The following is an 18,466-nucleotide window of genomic DNA, read 5'->3' on the forward strand; positions in this document are numbered from 1 at the left end:
GCATAATTCCCTGTACAGGCTGAGAAAGTAAATGAGCATATGCTTCTTAAAACCCATTCCATAAGGTGAATTTTCTTCCCCCTCTTCCTTTGGAATGAGGATCTGAGCCTCTTCACTGGGACTTCAACAGGACGTGTCTGAGCCCTCAGAGGTCAGCACCAAAGCTGCTAAAGTTTCCCAGGTAGCATGATGCCGTTGGAGTGGATGGTTGTAAAATTTAGGGATACTCTGGTCTGTGTTGACTCTCCTGACCTAGAAGGGAGTTGCTAAAACTGTGGAGGATATGCCATCATGCTGATGGTGAACTAGGTGAGCTCCATAACCTTGGCTTTGAGAAAAACTCACGTCAGTTCTTTGGATGTTGGGCAGTGTTAGGTATGTCTGTTAAGTCTAATTGTTTTTTAGTTCTTGCTGTTGCTGTTATTGTCCCTTTACAGAGATGATCTCAGCTGCAGTTCTAGATTTCAACTTCCCCATTTTTTTTTAGTTCAGATTAAAGTGCATTGTTCAGTCCATCACCACAATGGGTGGAAGAGTAGAGAACAAAATGGGACAATATGATCAAACTTAAGAGATTAAATACTTAGTTCTTTGTCTGCGTGATATTCCGTGACGGGAGAAATAATGTTGTAGGGTATGAAAGATGGCATTCATGAAGTAGGGCAGGAGACTGATACTTCAGATAGTCTTCAAATATTTAGCAGTACGTGGAAACAGAAGTAGATGCAGGAGGGGAGTGTATGAAAGCTAGCAGTGCGGGGTTTCCTTGAGACAATTAGATGAATATACAAAACTTTGGAAGGTAAAGAAAAGGGAAAGGGAAGAATCATCCTTGAGGAAGACCTCATCAGGAGATACAAGAAAGCTGCCTTTGTTCTGCCAAGAGCAAATGCAATTTAGGTGGGCCTGGATGACAGCTGGAATACATGTGCATGGTGTGAATGCTGCCTCTGTAGACTTTCTGTTTCCTTGTGAATCTGCCCGTGGCTAGGAGGTGCAGTCTTTGGCTCCAGTGTAATAACTGGGAACACATGGGCAAGAACTGTAGTCAGTATAAAATTTGACTTGTCACTGATGGCTTGTAGGTGTAGGAGGTTGCTCACCTACTTTTGATTGCAGGATCTGGGCCTTAGCTGGCAAAACGTCTTCTGAATTGCTACTCCTGGAATCTGTTATTTCTCAATCTTTCAAACATGCCAGAACTTGGCTGGCATTATACTATTCTTGCTGGACAGGAGCATATAAAACTTTAATAGAAACCTCTTTGATCAAACTGATCACTTGATTAGATTGTCTCCCAAGGAACTGGTTTGGTGTAATGATCGTAATGAATGGAAGTGGCTCTTGCTTCACCGGAACAGGGTTGTTCTGCTGCACATCTGCTCACTGGTGGGACTCTTTGCTCAGTGTTAGGGGTTATGCTAGTGGAAGCTAGCTGGTGTGTAACCAGATGTTGAGTAGATATTACATTCTCAAGTACATTCTTGATGAGGCAATGAAGATGAAATGTGAGTCTGTGTTTTATTCTTGTCTTTTGAGTCATCATGGTGCTTTCCTGCAACTTTTAGAAAATCTAACCTCTGAAATGGTTTGCCTCTGAAATAGCTGAAGTAATACATCCAGCAGAGGTAAATAGGGAGTACAGGAGGCAGTGAGAGTTTACAGCAGGTGACCTGGGTTCTGTTTGCAGCCTAGATGCTGATTTTTATGTCCATTTAAGAAGTTTACATAAAATTTCATGTACCTTATATTTCTATACAGTGGGCATCATAGTATTTCCTTCACTTAAAAATAGTGATCTGTAATCCTTGGACAATGTGCTATTGCAGTTAAAAGTACTGCGCATGCACATTAACCTGTATAGCTCCCTTGTGATAGGACATACACTCTTCGCTGTATTTTGGATGGACCAAGTCATCTGGTAGTCCTGCACCAAGGTACGGTCAGACCTTCCCAGTCCAGATTCCTCTTGGTTTGAAGGGTAGGAAACCAGAGCAGCAGAGGTTAATGTAGTGATGACCTTTGCAGCTGGACTCCAGCCGCTGGTCCTGGCTGCCAGCTGCAAAGAAGGGAAGGGGATAGAGAAAAGTGCTTCTAGTCCAAAGGTAGGAAAGGCTCCTACAGAAATGAAAGGTCTCATGCTCGTTTGCCTCCCAAGAAGCCCATTGTACATAATTTTCCTCATTGGTCCCCAGGGAGGGAAGAGCCCTTTCTAAACTTGAAGGTACCCTGGAAGAGATAGAGACCATCCTCTGTAATGAGAGCAGAGCACAGACTGTGCAGAAGTGGAGCCTGAATATGAGCTAACTTTCCCATGTTGAAGACTCACCTATGCCTGACATAGCCTTGCATCAGCTGTGACTGTATTCTGCGCTAAAACGGGTGGTCTTTGTCCCAGTTTAACCTCCGTTCACTTAAATGGAAGCTTTTTTCCTGGGGACAACTGAGAGACTTCTTCCATAAATCTGTATTTTTTCAGATATATTTCTGCAGGGGGTGCAGAGAGAAGTTTAATTGATTTGTGTAAAGTCTAGGAGTCATAAACTCTGAAAAATGTTCCAGAACTAATATCATAACCCATTTTTACTGTCAAACCTTTTTCCTTAGAGACCTAGAGGGTGACAGCCTCTTTTTAATGTGACATTCAGATTTTACATCTCTAACCAAAGATCCAAAACCAGACTATACGTTTGTTCACTGTAATTATGAGTCAGCCTTTACTGATGGTGACTCAAATATGCAACTCTGGCACCTGTTTCATGTCTGTCTGGGTTTCGGATAGTGCTGATGGTGGCACATAGAGCAAAGGTAAACATGAGTGTGTTCCTTCCCAGAAGCTATTTGCTCAATGGGTTGGATGATAAAGAACAAAAGCTGCTGTAAAAAGGTGCTTACAAAATTGCAGCTCTGTAATAGTGGGGCTTTGTAGGGGGTGTCTTATATCATTTTCTTCATAGAGGGAGTGGCCTCAGGACTGGATGCCAGTGACTCTTAACACTTCCTTTGGTCTTCTTTTGCCTGTTCTGTGCACATTCAGGGGGAAGGAGGAGGAGGGAGAATTAAGTTAGCTAATTGTATTAACACTAGTGAGGCACCTTGTGGATGAAAAGTGCTATTTAAGTGTTCAATATTATTACTATCAAGGGAAAAAAATTACTCAGGGGAGGAAGCTGTTCTGCATCTTGCCCAGTCATGCAACTGCAGATGTGAGAAGCGGGAGGAAATCAAGGCATCACTTCACGCTTGTAAACAAGGAGGTACCAAGTGTGAAATTTAGGTACATAATGCTTATTTTAATACACCCTGGCAAATTTGTGATGTGCACCCCCAAAACCAGAACTGGTCGCTCAGCTTTCCCTTGTATATTATTGCCTGAAGTAATTAATTACCATTGGGTGAAATCTTGGTCAGGAGCCAGCACTGCATGAAACAGGCCTGCATAGGTATCTGTCTTAAGTGTGGTTGCCCATGTGCATATTCATGTGAAAAGTAAGTTCAAGCGTAGGGGAACGCTCCTCACCGAGTTTGGCACTTGGTCCTGTCAGGTGAGAAAAGGCATTTTACACCTCTTCAGGGACAGCTGTGACGCATCAGGCCTGGCAAAGGGATTAGTATTTCCAAAAAAGCTACAGTTTCAGGAGGTTTGAAACCAGTTCTTTAAGAAAAGGTCTATAAGGATTGGAATCAGGGCCAAGATGGGAGAAATGTGAGCTGTGAATCCCAGCAAGTCCCTCGACAAACCCCAAACAAAGGTAAAACTGCAGAGCTGGTGTGATGCTACCGCCTGCAAATGCTGCCCAAGGGCAGGAGTGTGCACAAGAATCAGGTCCTGACCGTAGGGGTTAAGAGTGGATCTACAGCTTATCAGCTTATGTGGGAAGGAGAAGAGAAGGATGATTTAAGGATTTAATCATGGGATAAATGATTTTCTTTCTGTCTTCTTTGTCGCCTCTGCCTTTATAAATCTTTACAACATGTAAATGATTTTGGATTTTGTACATAAATGTTCTTATTTGCTTTTACCTTACTATGACTTATGTTAAAGGCAATTTCAAGGTAAGAGCCTACCATCAAGATACACCCTACCTGCACGAGTGGCAGTCTTAAACCCAGGATACTAGAATATTGTCACTGTGCCCAACAGCTCAAAACCTTTCTGTAGGATATCCAAAAGCTCTCTAGTATATCTCCAGTGATCCACATGGGCCTGTTTGTGTCTCATAATTCAGGAGTCCATGTACAGGTGTTTTCTGGTGGCTGGCATTAATCATGATAGTCAGAACAATGCCAGAAGCCCAAAGCTATGGAAGGGATTTTATGACTGTGGTACAATTGCGTAGTACCTGTGTTTGTTTGCCAGTTAGCATGAATCACAGTCTATTCCTGATAAGTCCAGTGATAGCTGTAGCGTTTCAGTGACAGAAAGGGAAAATTACAGTAGTTTTGTTTCTCCTGTTCTTTTTGGGTGTACACCTTTGCTAGCAGAAAATACAGTTTCAAGAAGAAGCACTGTTCCAGCGTGGTAGGGCACAGCACAGAGGAAGCCTTTGACAGAGAAAGGTACGCTTCTGTTTATCCTAAGAGGTGCTTGTTTTGGTTTCTCAGGGAACAAAAGATATCTTCTTGCCCCTCTGGTGTGTCACAAAGTATATTGTAACTGGGGAGGAGTAACCTCATGCACTAATACAGGTTGGGGGCCAACCAGCTGGAAAGCAGCATTGCAAAAACAGACTTGAGGGTGGTGGACAACTTGAATATTAGTAGCAATGTATCCTAGGGACAAAGAATGCAAGAGGCTTCCTGGACACATTAGGAAGAGTGTTACCAGCAGGTTGAAGGAGGTGATCCTTCCTCTCTGTTCATCACTGGTGAGACACATCTGGAATGCTGGGTCCAGTTCTGGGATCCCCAGCATAAACAAGACATGGAAATACGTGAGCATGTCCAGCAAAGGGCCACTAAGATGATTAAGGGATTGGAGTACCCACCATAGAAGGAGAGGCAGAGAGTGCTGGGCTGAGGAGGCTTGGTGGATTTTATCAATGTGTATATATGACAAGAGGATATAAAGAAAATGGAGCCAGGCTTTTCCAGTGGTGGCCAGTGACAGGACAAAAGGCAGTGGGCACAAACTGAAATACAGGAAAATCCACCTTAAAGAGAAGAAAAAGCTTTTTTACTGTAAGGGTGATCAAACACTGGAACAGATTGCCCAGAGAGGTTGTGGAGTCTCTGTCCTTGGAGATATTAAAAACCCAATTGGGCATGGTCCTTAGAAACCTGCTGTAGGTGACCCTGCTTTGAGCAGAGGGTTGGACTAGATGATCTCCAGGGGTGCCTGGAGAAGCGATTAGCTTCCTGTAAGACCAGCTAGACAAATCATGATGTACCACATTGGAATATGTGCGGCGTCAATAAACCATACTGTGAAAAATTTAGAAAGCTCTTCAGAAAAACATTGATGGTGTGAGGGAAAGCCATAATGAACTCAGTGTGTTGCTAAGTGCACCTGACCATACAGAGGCTGTTGGGTCAGGTTTATTTTATCCCTGGTTGGTCAGCCACAATTGGGGATAGACAAAAACATCTTTAGCTTACCTGTCTGGTTGTGTGGCTAAAGGGACTGAAATCAAAGCAGGCAACACAGGAGGCTTAAGCTGTTCTAAGTCAGGTGTGGGAAAAGCAGACAGCCACCAGGAAGCCTCAGAAGCGAGGTCTGGGGAGGTAAGTGGAACTGCGGGAACAGGAGGCAGACAGGCTGAGTAGGACACGTTGCAACAGAGGCAAATTAGCATCCAGCATCTCAGGAGCAGCTTATCTGTTGCATCATTTGTCTGTAGGGGACTGCGTTACAAGGAAGACTCCTTTCGGGTGGTATCTTGCATCTTTCAAAAGGATGGGTGATGGCTCCATGTTACCTGCATTAACTTTCACAGTGAGGAGCAGGTTTGGCTGTTGTCAGGCCTCTTAAGTCCATCATGAGTATCACTTACAGAAGCTCCTTTCACCAAAGTTTTGCGTTATTCCAGGGACACTTCACCAGAAAATCTGAAGCTTCAAGAAGCAAAAGGATGCCAGTATCTTGAGAGTATATGTTAAATTTCATATATGCTAGGAAATCAGTTAATAACACAAGAACAGTCAGAATGTGTTTTGCCTAAACAGAGGACAGAAAGGAAAGAAATCCAAGGCTACCTACTGTCTCCAAGAACACATTCAGAGAGCAAAAGCCCCTTGTTCTTTCTCCCTTCCCTACATCTAGCTGACAAGCTGTAGAAACTTTCTAAAAAATACCTTCAGGCGTTCAGTCCTAGCATACATCCTGTGTCTTTAGATTGCATTCAGATAGGAAAATCTCGGTCTGGGAAGGTATTCTAGCTTTCATATTTCTCCTTGCATTTATTTCTGTTCTCTGTGTTTGCCTCCAGTTTATATTGAAGGCAGGCAACTGGATTGGATTCTTCCATTTCTACCCTTTCCCTCCCCTCCAGATATTGATCAGAGAGCAATTTCATCATTTCCCATTAATTAGCCGGGCTCAGTCACCTTCTGGGCTTGATTCCTGATAAATTGGTAACCCATGAAGGTTTAAACTGCTCTCTGCCTTTCTCAGCAATGTGCTGACCTCAGTCTGAGGTGTGTCCTCCCTAAACATATAGATGTCTGAACCGATGACCATACTTCATGCACAATCACATCCACGCATCCAGCTCTTGATACATGGCATCTACATCCCATGGCAGTCAGACACTCTGGTTGACAAAGGGCGTGGGGTGAAGAACATTCTATTAGAGACTTCTACAAATAAACAACTGGTGTTTGTGCCATGTGGGTGGGCTGTTCGGGTGTTTTAAAAGGCTTTCCAGAGCACAGAAGTGTTTCAGAAGCAGTGGTGTGCTTTGCCCAGAAGCAGAAATGAGAGGACACAACATTCTTCATGTTGTGGAGACCCTGGTAGCTAATTAACAACAAGGACATGCTCCAGATCCTGGAGTTGACCACACCTTCGCCCTCTGGGCAAAACCTAGGGAATCCAAAGGGACACAAGGCAGCTCATTGAGCTACAGTATGCATACGTGGAAAGCTGCCACTGAAGTCATCATTTTTTTGTGCTAAAATCTTTTCAACTTAACTGAGAGAAATTTAATTCTTCCCATATACAGATCAACAAATAACTTGATCCCACCCACGAATATGCAAACAAACGTATAATTTACGCCAAGTATTTCTCCTTCTAGCTGCCAAGTAAGAAAGGGAGATTGTTACTGTGATTTCTATTTTTAAATGCTTGGGAGGTGCTCCAATACTACAGCTAAGGGGACTGTATAATAGCTAGACTTAAGCTGAAAGAACTCCAACAGCAGCTCAAAGGTTGGCTGGAAAGGCCGAGTGGTGAGATTCTCCACCTAAATGATGTTAGCAGACCCATACCTTCTGCTTTAAGTGAATGCACATATTGACCTCCTTGAGCGTAGCTACCTTGCTAATTGCAAACAGGCTGCAACTGTCCTAACGGCTGTCCCACAGCTTTGTTGTGCATGAAACCCAGCCCATTAAAACACAGCCTAAACCTTGCCTAGTCGTTCCCTCCTAACTCTATTCTATTTTGGTCCGTGGCTAGGTGTACGGACCAAGCCATTTTATTTGACAGAAGCTTGAAGAAGAGGCCCGTTGTTCTGGATGGGAGGTGCGTTATGTGACACGCTGTACAGAGGATGTGTGCTTGGAAGGGCTGATGTGCAGCAGTCATTAGCAGGGTGTACACAGCACAGATTGGGGAACCCAGCCACAGGAGGAAGGAGCCAGGAAGGGGAGAGCAAGGGGGAATGAGGGTGGAAGGAGCATCGTGGAGAGACAAAGACTAAGACAGCGATTGGGCCAACAAAAGTCACTGCTGGATGCAAAACACCTGAAGATAAAGGGTGCCTAAGGGGGTGAGATTTGCTCTTAAATGCTGATTTGATCACCTTAGAAGAGCTAGATCTTCAGGCCCAAATGAGCTGAACTGAATGCAGCACCTGTGGTGAGAGTGAAGTCTGTCAAAGTAATCTTTCTGTTCCCTTAAAATTTTGCAGGGCTGGGATCAGTTTGGCTACAGGATATATAATCCCATAGCTTCTTAAAATAGTCTCATATGGGTGGTTCTGTTGCAGGGGGTGCCTTAGGTCTGGCCCAGTCAGTGTCCTAAAGAGTTTCCTGATCTGGGTTGGGAGCAGGTGGTATGACCCATCTTTGTACCAAATCTGGATTTCTCTTGGTGTCAAGAAAATGACAGCTACTCTTTTAGGACACCCCTTTGCCTTTCTGGTATGACACAAAGAGGTTAGCGCTAGCAGCTAGAGCTGAATTTGGCCTATGATGTTAAAGGGAGTCTAAATCACAGAAGAGGGATTGTGCAGCAAAAGCAAACAAGAGGGTGAAAGTTAAAGACCAGAAATGGACCTTCCTGTTTGCTCTGCCTGCTCCACACCTTTTCTGTCCCCCTGCTTAGCTACACCAGTGGTCTAGCATCTAGTCTCCATGGAACCACTAATTCCAATCCTGGCAGGGTTGACTCAGCCCCTCTGTAATTCTGAGGTTGAATGAAACTGTAAAACCAAAGGTTTTTGTGGTGAAGTGTTTGCCCCAGTATGCTTGACCAAAATTGTCCTAATGCTTTTTTTACGTGGCATGCTGGGCTGATGGGTGTCCTCTCGTTGGTTCTTCATTTCTTCTAATGTTTGAATTACTGTAATTACTGCCTCAGTATTACTGAATTAGTCACATGTTTTGAGGGAGGTAGTATACTATATGTTTGCTATCCCCATCTTCAGCGAGTGCTGGTTGATGTAGTTCTATTGATGTAGTTCTATTACCATTCCCGGGGTTACAATGACTTGTATGAGCTAAAAACCCGCTCATTAAAAATAACTGTTGAAATTCACAACAGTGCCTTGATTTCAGTTTTTAAGGATTATTAGCCGAGATGGATTATTTACTCTTGAATATGAAACAGGCTTGTGGGCAATTTTAAAAGGATAAATCTGAAATATCTTTTATTATCTGTCAAGCTGGAAGCAGGTTGGATGGGGATTTTGTTGCTCTTCTTTAAAGGAAAAACAAACAAACATGGGTGTCAAAATGTGACCCAACCCATGCTTTTTAAAACTCTCTCTTTAACTTTCTAAACTTTAAAACAACCTTCTATGTGTTTCTTTTATTTTTTTAAATAAAATATTGCTAAAAATATTTTCCTGACCTGAAAGCTTTGACTGCCAAGATTTAAGTCTTCAAGTATGCTTTTATGTCCAAGTTACAAATCCATGAAAAATAGATTTATCACTTAAGTAGAAATTAACTTGAATGTCCCTAAGCCAAGATCCACATGATTCCTTTATGTTTCAGGATGAAATGTCTGCTGTTCTCCCCTTTCCCTCCCAACTCTTGTAAAGGCTGTCTATAAAAGCTAGGTATAGAGGAATGCTTTTAAAAAGTATGTTATAACTCAGGTTGTTCAAAGATAAAGCTCTCTAACGTAAAACCAGCTCAGAGCAACTCATCATTCAGTTCTTTCTCCACAGATCTTCCATGCTGTAAGTGAAATAATGAAAACTAACGGTGTTAAGTGGACTGTTGCTCAGGTCTCTATTTAGCTGTGTTTCTGCAAATACAATTGCAGCCCCACGGGACAAAGATTTCACTGTCTAGGTCTGTGGGACTCCTGGTGAGAACATCTACTTTACTCTTTTGATGTTCTCCTTGGGGGGGGTCCTGGCTGTGTACCACAGTCTGAAATCTCTTGGATTATGGTGGTTTTCCAGCATGTAAATCTGTGTTTACAGTACCTCATATGCTCCATGTCCCAGTCAAACTCATGTTCAACTCTGAATTCAAAAGTGAACAAAGTCATTAAGAAGTAGCTTTGTGCATGGATACCTGACTCACACAGCTCTTGGGGAAGCCCAGCACCCCTGCAATTGCTCCCCAGAGCCTGCTGCAGCAAGTTCTTTCAAGTCCGTTGCTGAAGTCCCCGAAGTTCAAAGAGGCCCTACCAGCAGTAAGCACAGAGTTTTGAACTAAGCTGCCACATTTCTAACAGTAAAATGAGGATGACGGAGGTAAAGATAAGTAACTAACCCAAGTCACCCCCCACTAGATTGCAGATGTAGCTGGGAATGTCTGGGAGGGAGTACGTCCCAGGCAAATCCAACCTTGTCTGTGCCTTGGGTCTTCCAGCTATCCACCCATCCTGTCTCGGAGCCCTCCTGCCCTTCCCAGCCAGAGCTCCTATCCTGGTTGGCTTGCCTGACACCTGTGATGAAGAGGTCTGTCCCTCCTCTGCCTCTGCAGAGCCCTTCAGCCCTTCCCGTTCCCCACTTCACCCTCCCTCCTGCCGGGATTGTCCTTCTTCTGAAGCCCATTTCCCACCAGTACACTCCACTCCTTCCTAAATCCAACCCCCTTCCTCTGAATATGCCTCAGAAGTTCCAGTCTCTCACTAATAATGCACTGCCTCTGCCGTCTTGGCTCCTCCAGCCCTGCCTGCTGAAACACGGTTGCCTTATGTGTTGGCTCTCCTTGCCTGCTACCTGCTGCTGTCATACCTGCCGCCTGCCAGCCTCAGCCATAAATGCCAAAACCACAGACCTGCTCTCATGGGAACTGCAGATTTGGCTCAGCTTGTGCTTCCTACAAGTGTGCCCAGATGGGATGCTGAGAGAAGAAAAGGGCACATCATAGGAAAACCTGGATCTGTGGTACCTCTCTTCCAAGAGCCTTGTTTGTTGGTTTGGAGCAGCTTTTCAAAGTTGTAAAAGCTGTAAGTATTTGTCATTTTTTCCCCCATCACAATGGCTGCAGATTAAAGCTATTTGTATTTTAAGTATTTCTATAGCAACAGCTCATCAGCATGAATTTTGCTAAAAAGCTTTGGTTTATCTGTGGTATTAAAGTCAAGTCTATAAAATACTACTCATTGAAGACATTTCAAAATGCTTGTGAAAAAGGGAAACCAGAGAAGATCGCATTTTATACAGCTGGATAAAGTTGCTAGCATAAAAGAGTTAATAGAGACAAAATAGACTTTTTATGTAAAACTACTCAAGATCTAAGTAAGCAATTCCAGAGTGTAATTAGGGTGGGAATAACCATCTCCATATAAGAGGTAGTGAGGAATACAAGCTATTACAAGCTATTTTTCCATTAGATGTGTCCATGTGGCTTTAGCATAGGCTACTTTGTAAATGTATCAAATTAAACCACAAAAAGGCACTTTTAATACAGAGTAAGTGTCCACATGGGCAGTTAAACCACAATAACTAAATTCACTCCCTAGCAAGTGTCACAATAGCTTCCCCAAACAGTAACGCCTAATTCTTGCAAGCTAAGTGCAGCTGGGGACGGAGACTTGAAGGACTCCCATGATGGAGAGGTGGTTAGTGTCAGTTGTAGGCTAAAAGAGCCTGAAGTGACGGAAGGGGAAATGACTCAGGCTAAGAGAGGAAAATCATCCGATGGCACTGTTTATTAAAGGAGGTGGAGGAAAAATATCCATAACATCATCAGGTCTGTGCAAAATATTTTCAAGGTATCAAATTGCTGGTATGAACTATGATGTATCGGTAGATCAGAGGATCCTGTATTTAGAACATAGATAGACAATGGCTGAAATGTTTTTTTCCCCAGCCTCCCCTCCCTTTTCCTCTTCTCCCACCCACTCTTTTCCTTCTCTGTAAACGCGGGTTGTTCAGATAAACTGAAGCATGGATCTTCCCTCATCTCCCATTAGAGTTTACAAAAGGAAGTATCTGCAAGCAAGATGTTATAAAACCAGTACTTAGCCGTGTGCATCCTTCCTTTATAGTGGCTTCTCACTTGTGGTTTCAACCTTGAAATTATACATTCTCAATGCCAGTAGAATATAAAATTCAAAAATGAAAGTATAAACAGTTTAGTTGTTATTTATTCATACCCCAGTTTGTAAATGCACAACAGTGGGTAACTGCTTACATTAGCCTGAGACAATAAACCACAAAAAGAAATGCCTTTAAATGACAAAAATTGATTTATACATCATTTATAGAAATTCCTTCACACAAAGAGATTCCAGAGCCATTGATGTACACTATGCACTGAGCAATTTTTGACCCAATTTTGTGGCTGTGTCTGATGTACAGCACATTTTGACAAAGGCTCAGTACATTTGTGTTATACAAACTTTGTAAAACACAGCCATATAGGAACTGCAGCATAGTTTTTTCCTAACTGAAACTAAGTGGGAAAGCTAGGTAGGCAGAGTGCATTTATCTGCTGAAGTTTGGACAGGATTTTGAGACTAACATTACTCTTGCTAGGCCAGGAAAAACTAGGAATGGGCTAGGAAGTAGGATTTAGGTTAAAGGTACCATGACTTTTATGTAGGAGCCAGCCTCCCACATAATGGGCTAAAGGGCAAATAGCGAGTAAGCATTCACAAATAAAAGCTAAATCTAAGCATGGAATTCTGTGTCTGGAAGTTTGCATTGACCCAAGCACTTCACACTGGTTTTGGTCAATCTTTGTGTATGGGGTAGGGCACCCAACTTCATTGAGCATAAGTTTGAAAATTGTCCTCCATGCATTAGCCTTTGTAACACTGGCTTCTTTCCTCAAGCTTATGAGCTGTTTGTTTGCCCCAAAATTTGAATGTTTAATTTACCCAAAGTTTTCTCTGTCTTTTATGCTTATTTTTGTCACAAGTTTACCAGTGAAGGAGTATGCTTTGAAAAAAGACAATAGCATCTCTTAAGGGCTGGGAAGGGAGTCTTGATGTGACTTCATTAAATGCCACACAAAATATTTCAAAAATTTGTGAGAACTAGTTCTTGAAACACTGCTAAAGAAAAGATACATTCTTACCCTGCCCCCACATTGCTAAAACTCTGCTTTGCTAGGTTTAACCTTTGTAGCTTATGCATTCAGTGTAGGATTTTGAGTACCTCAGCTTATGCTAAAACCCAGAAAACTCTGATTGTAAAATTCCTTCTTTTCATAGAACAGCTAGTTTGAATAAAAATATGTGCTTGTTATTCTCAACAAAAATATCTTATTTCTAAAATTTAATCCTCTACTTCTGTTCAAGATAAATCATCCCTCCCTACCTGCTTCTGTCATAATACAACTGTTAAGACACAAATGCATTTCAGGAGAGTGGCAGCAATTAAACTGAATAGGTATTGATTTCATTCCAAGTGACGCCTGGATTCTTTTCTTTGGTATGATCACATACACTGCTATGCATATATAGTGTCATGCCAAGACTTGCATCTAAGTGAAATGTGTGTATCTATAAACATAGGTGGAACAAATTTCTGTGCATGTGTGCACACATGCATGTATGTGGACACGTGATCTGAAATCAAGGGAAGTCCATGGAAAGAGCAGCACTGACTTTATTATGCTTCATATTAAGGTCTACTTAGGTTAAAACTGATTTGTTCTCCGTTTTGCCTTTACTGAGTTGCCAGGCAGGAACTATGTTTGCCTTTGTATGGTGTCTTGCACAATAAGCCTTTTGAATGAGATTTTACTATCTGATTACTGTATATTAATATATGTGATATAGGTTTATTACTCACCTAGCCAGCTTTTATCTTATTTCTTCTTGAAACAAAAGAACTGCAGAGCAGAATAGCCTTGAATAGTCAGCTAAATTAGATTTCTTTATTGCACTCTGATTGTACTGTTTGATCACATATTTATACACAACCTTTATTTCTGACTGTAATGTCAGATGGTACTAATTCTTTCTCTGCCTTCAGTAAGTGAGTATTTTACTAATGGACATTTAAAAAAATGGAAGCTACAAAGTTCAGGTGCTGATAGCAGTTTATATTTTCAAAAAGTAACATTAATTTTATCCCAAACAAGTTTTCTTCCAAATAATTAAAAAAAAAAAAAACAGAAAAACATTGACTTGAGCACCATAGAAAAATGAAATTCCATGCTGATTCCTCTCACAAAGCTCAGGGAAATTTAGATTTGAACTTTTTCTAAGGAGCATCTCTCTGTTAAAAGGAAAGCTTTGATAAAAATGTAAGTGATGTAAGGTGATACTGGTCCATAAGGAACAGTGTCTGGAGAAGTATCTGTGAGACATGTGCAGACTAAAGAAGGAGAAAATCAAAAGGCATGTGAAAGCAAGTCAGAAATTACTCTTTCATTTAGGACTGTATGTGGCAAGGAGGAATTTTCATCTCAGAGAGAGCTATTGAGAAAAACAGCAAGCTAAGCTCATTCCCTGCTGCCTTCTGTCAGTCTGACTATAGGCTCTCAAAAACTGAAACTGTAAGATCTTCTAGCTTTAAGATGATACAGCAGGAATGAAACAGAAAGGTAGAAAGCAAAAGGGAATGTAGGGAAGTAATCTTGCATAGCATGTGTTAGCTGTCAAGAAAGCGTTAGCTAAGTGAACTAACTGGCTAGGGGTGGGGTTCAATTTGTTGCTATGATTGAAAATCCGAGAGAAAAAGCAAAGATAGGAGAGAAATTATTTTACTGCCTTGATTATTGCCCACCCAAAAAAATCTTTGTTCTATTTTTCACAACCACAAGCCCTAAATAAATACCAGCATCTTCACTAATTATGTATGTCAAGGTGCTCTGAGAACAGCTTGGAGGCCAAATATATTCCATGGTGTCCTAAACACTGTGTTCCATGGTCACTCCCTCCCCATAATTGTAGGGTGAGGACAGGGGTAAGTCTTCAGGGTCTTATTTTTGGTGAACTACACCATTTGTGCAATGACATCTTGCAGTCATACATCATCTTCCCTTCCCGGGTCTCAAACAGATTTATAAGTTTTACCAGCAGTGATGCTCGAGGGGAATTTTAGAGGTGTTCTTCAAAAGTCAGTAAAGTGACATCACATTCCTTGTATATGAAGAATTGTTCTTCACAAAAAGCAGATCTATGCTTCTGTGTTTGTTTGTCTTCTTGATAGAAAATATACCTGTCAGCTCATATGCTTCCACTGATCTATTGCTATCTTTGCCTTTCACCTCAACAGCCTTTCACTCTTCCCCTTGCCTCATCCACACTCCCTGGTGAAGCAGATTGCTTTCCTCCCTAAGAGCTGTTCCTTGCATTGGCAGCTGTGGTGGCAGATGAACCCTCCCTGGCAAGCGTGCTGGAGCAAAGAACATAAGAATTTTATCTACTAGAGATGTATTTGCCTCAGCAGCTTTAGCCCTTTATACCACAAAGCTTAAATCAGTTCATGACATGAAGAAAGATTTAGTAGCACTGGTAGGTGACTCCTTTGCAGGCATGTAAAACCTTACAGAGCAGCTCAGAGCTTGCTGCAGAAATGCCTGGGTGAGCTTTGTTCTGCGCTGTGCGAGGTGTCAGACTGGCCACCAGCTGCGAATGCAGAGTTCAAACCACAGCGGTTGTATTGCTCATGCCTATCCGTGGCTTACAGGATTACTGATTACAGAGGGCTGCTAACCCACACACAGGACCTGCTGGGAACAGAGAATGTAAATGAATCATGGTTGTCCCTGTTAGGCTGATCTGTGAATGTGTGTACCTGCTCCCTGTCCACACTCACATGTGTAGAGTGCCACAGAAATGGTCTTGGCCTCTTAAATAGAGGTGGAAACTTCAAGAAGGCTGTAATGGAGAGCCTGAGTCCGGTGTTGCCAGTGTGCTCAGGAGCACACTTTATGTCCCTGCTCAGCTACCATGAACAAGTCTTCCAAACACTACGATGCCTACGATAAAGTATCTCATCCCAGTCAAGAGTGAGGTGGTTCCAATCAGAAAAAGAAAGCAGTTGAGGCCTTCACTAACTCTTTGACTATGTCCTCTGTAAAACTGTACAGCCTCTGCTCCTTAAACACCGGTTAACATTAGTAACTAATGATCTTCCAGTCACACCAAGCGAAAAAGCAGCTCACACAGCGAGGTCCACATCAGAAGCACAAAGGCTATGTCTACATCTGTTCTCCAGATCGTTTTAACACTGCTTGCATCCAAATGGAAAAAAACTCCAAACTGCATGTAAGTGGCATTCCCTAAGCATGCCTACAAGCCAGTCGCACCTCCCCACACCTGAGACACAGCAGGCCTGTGTCCTCCCCTGTGGTTGCAGCCAGAGCTCAAGTCACCCATCAGCACCACTGCTGGTGCTAAGTGCCTGCAGAACTGGCAGCGCCCTGCAGGGAAGTGCCCTGCTGCTCCTCACTCCTGCTAAGGTCTCAGTTCAGCCATCCTGCAGAGGCAAGGTGCAGACTGGAAGAAGGTTACTTTATCAGGTATTTTCCCCTGGATCCCACTGCTCCCATCCCTGGCACATGCTCTTGTCTCCACGACTAGCTATACCTCCCCGTGGCTGCTGTTCTCAGCGGGAGCTGCATGAGTCAGAAGCCCTGGCCCGTCACTGAAGTTAAGATCTTGCCTCAGTGAGGAGCAGGGATGCCTGCCATCTGGACAGACTTAAGACATGGCCAGAAGTATGGCTTGGCCACGGCTCGATCATGCTGAATCTCAAGTCGAATGTGAGTGTGAATACAGCAATTTAAGAATTGACAGGGCAACAAACGCAGTGACTCGTGTTTCTTCCTTAACTGCAACACTTCTCATCCTTCTGCCTGTTCAGGGAAGGTCCACTGACAAGGAGCTGTACTAGACACAGAAGTTCTCTCTGACACAAATTAAATGAGATGTCAGCTGTTCACAAGGAGTTATTTAGATGTCTTTGAAAAATGAGAGTGTGAATCAACAATTCAAAGGGCAAATTTGGGATAGAGATGGGCTGTATGGAGGAGGACAATGTAAGGCATTATTAGCAGTTGACAGGCTGAAGTGTGTTTGTAAAGCTGATTTCCCCTAGACTAAGTCTTACGTGTTTTTACATGTAAGTGTATGTGCATCCTTGGTACATCTCCTGCTAAACTAAATCGGCTTATTTATTGCATTTCCTCCAATATATATATTTCTGTAAATGGCAAGTTTTTCAGGAAAGGCTGGTCAAAATCTGACAAGTAATAAAGGAAATGTATTAGAAAAAATTACATTTCCCCCACTCATTCAGTTATTAATGAGGTTTTAACACTGTATTATTACAGTTAGTTCTGATCTCGCTTATGGTAAGGTCATTCCCAAATGGCTTAATTGACTTCAGTATCCTCCTTTTAGCTTATACAACCAGATTCTGATATAAAATACTGGCATGTTGATCTCTGTCTTCTGTTTCTTGTTTATAATTGCGAAGTTTCTGACTTCACTGAGCTAGCAAATTGCAGTTTAATGGATGTGTGTGTAATGCTACAGTTCGCAATGCCTTTTCAGTGCTTTTTTTTCTTCTCTATTCTGAATGTTTACTTACATAATATTTTTGAAGTCACATTTTTTCCAGATGTCACCTGGTTACGAAGACCTCTTTAGAGATAAGTATTCCAGCGAAGCTGGTTTTAGAATTACTGTTGCAAGCACCGTGTCAGTTTAAAAAACTGTAGTTGAGAACTTTCTTTTGTAGGCAGTGAGAAAGGAGGAAGACTATCTTGTCTGTTCTTCTGATCGACTGCAACTCTATCCTCATTTTGCTTAACACAGTCTCTAGTGGTTTGTCTTGTCTAGTTTTAAATTATTCATACAGTAAGGCTTGAGTATCAGATAAAAGAGCAGTAATTTCCTGGGACAAATATTTGGAAATATATATTTCCATATTTAACAGCAATTACTGAGAATAAATGAGGAATTTATAAACTAATCAATTATTCAATCATATTCTTTTTGCTTTACTTGAGAAGCAGTTCCTTGAGGCCTGGTTCTTTTCTCATGGCCACTTGTGTTAATTATGGAGCAACTCCTCTAAGTAACTGGAGTCACCCCAGAGTAAAACTGACATATGTGAGAGCTGAACCAAGCATGATGGAGCTATGTCTCCAAGAAAAGCAAGGAGCAGTCTGGCCTTAGCTAAAATATTTCTGCCCCTTCACCAAGCTGCAGCGAATTTTGATGCCTTGTAGGTCAGGTTTCCTCTCTAAGAGCAGGATACAGAGGTGCTGACTTGGGTATTTCCTTAGGGTAATGTGTCTATTTAAAGAGCATACAGACACTTGCTGATTACCACAAGGGTGGTTATAAACAGCACACAGTCAATTCCCCTTCGCAGAAACACCACAGCCTTGTGCCAAGAAACAGATGCTTTGGTAGCCTTTCTTTTCAGGGCACTCAGAGGCAGCTGTTTAGACACATCCAGCACCCCTTTTTCTCCTCTGTTCCTGCCTTTGAATGGGGGAAATTTTGCCCAAGGCTCTGACCCCATGGTGTGGAAAAGTGGCTGGATCATTAAGCCTGTTTTTTATATCTGTGCTCTGTTTCACAAAGGATGCTTAGAAAGGTCTAAATACTCAGACAAAGAGGAGAGCTTCAACCCACAGAGTATCCGTAACAATTTTGTGTGCGTGGTTACTGCTTGGGATTTTAAACTTTTCAATGAAG

The sequence above is a fragment of the Falco punctatus genome (genome assembly GCF_963210335.1).
Source record: "Falco punctatus genome assembly, chromosome: 6".
Classification (NCBI taxonomy): domain Eukaryota; kingdom Metazoa; phylum Chordata; class Aves; order Falconiformes; family Falconidae; genus Falco; species Falco punctatus.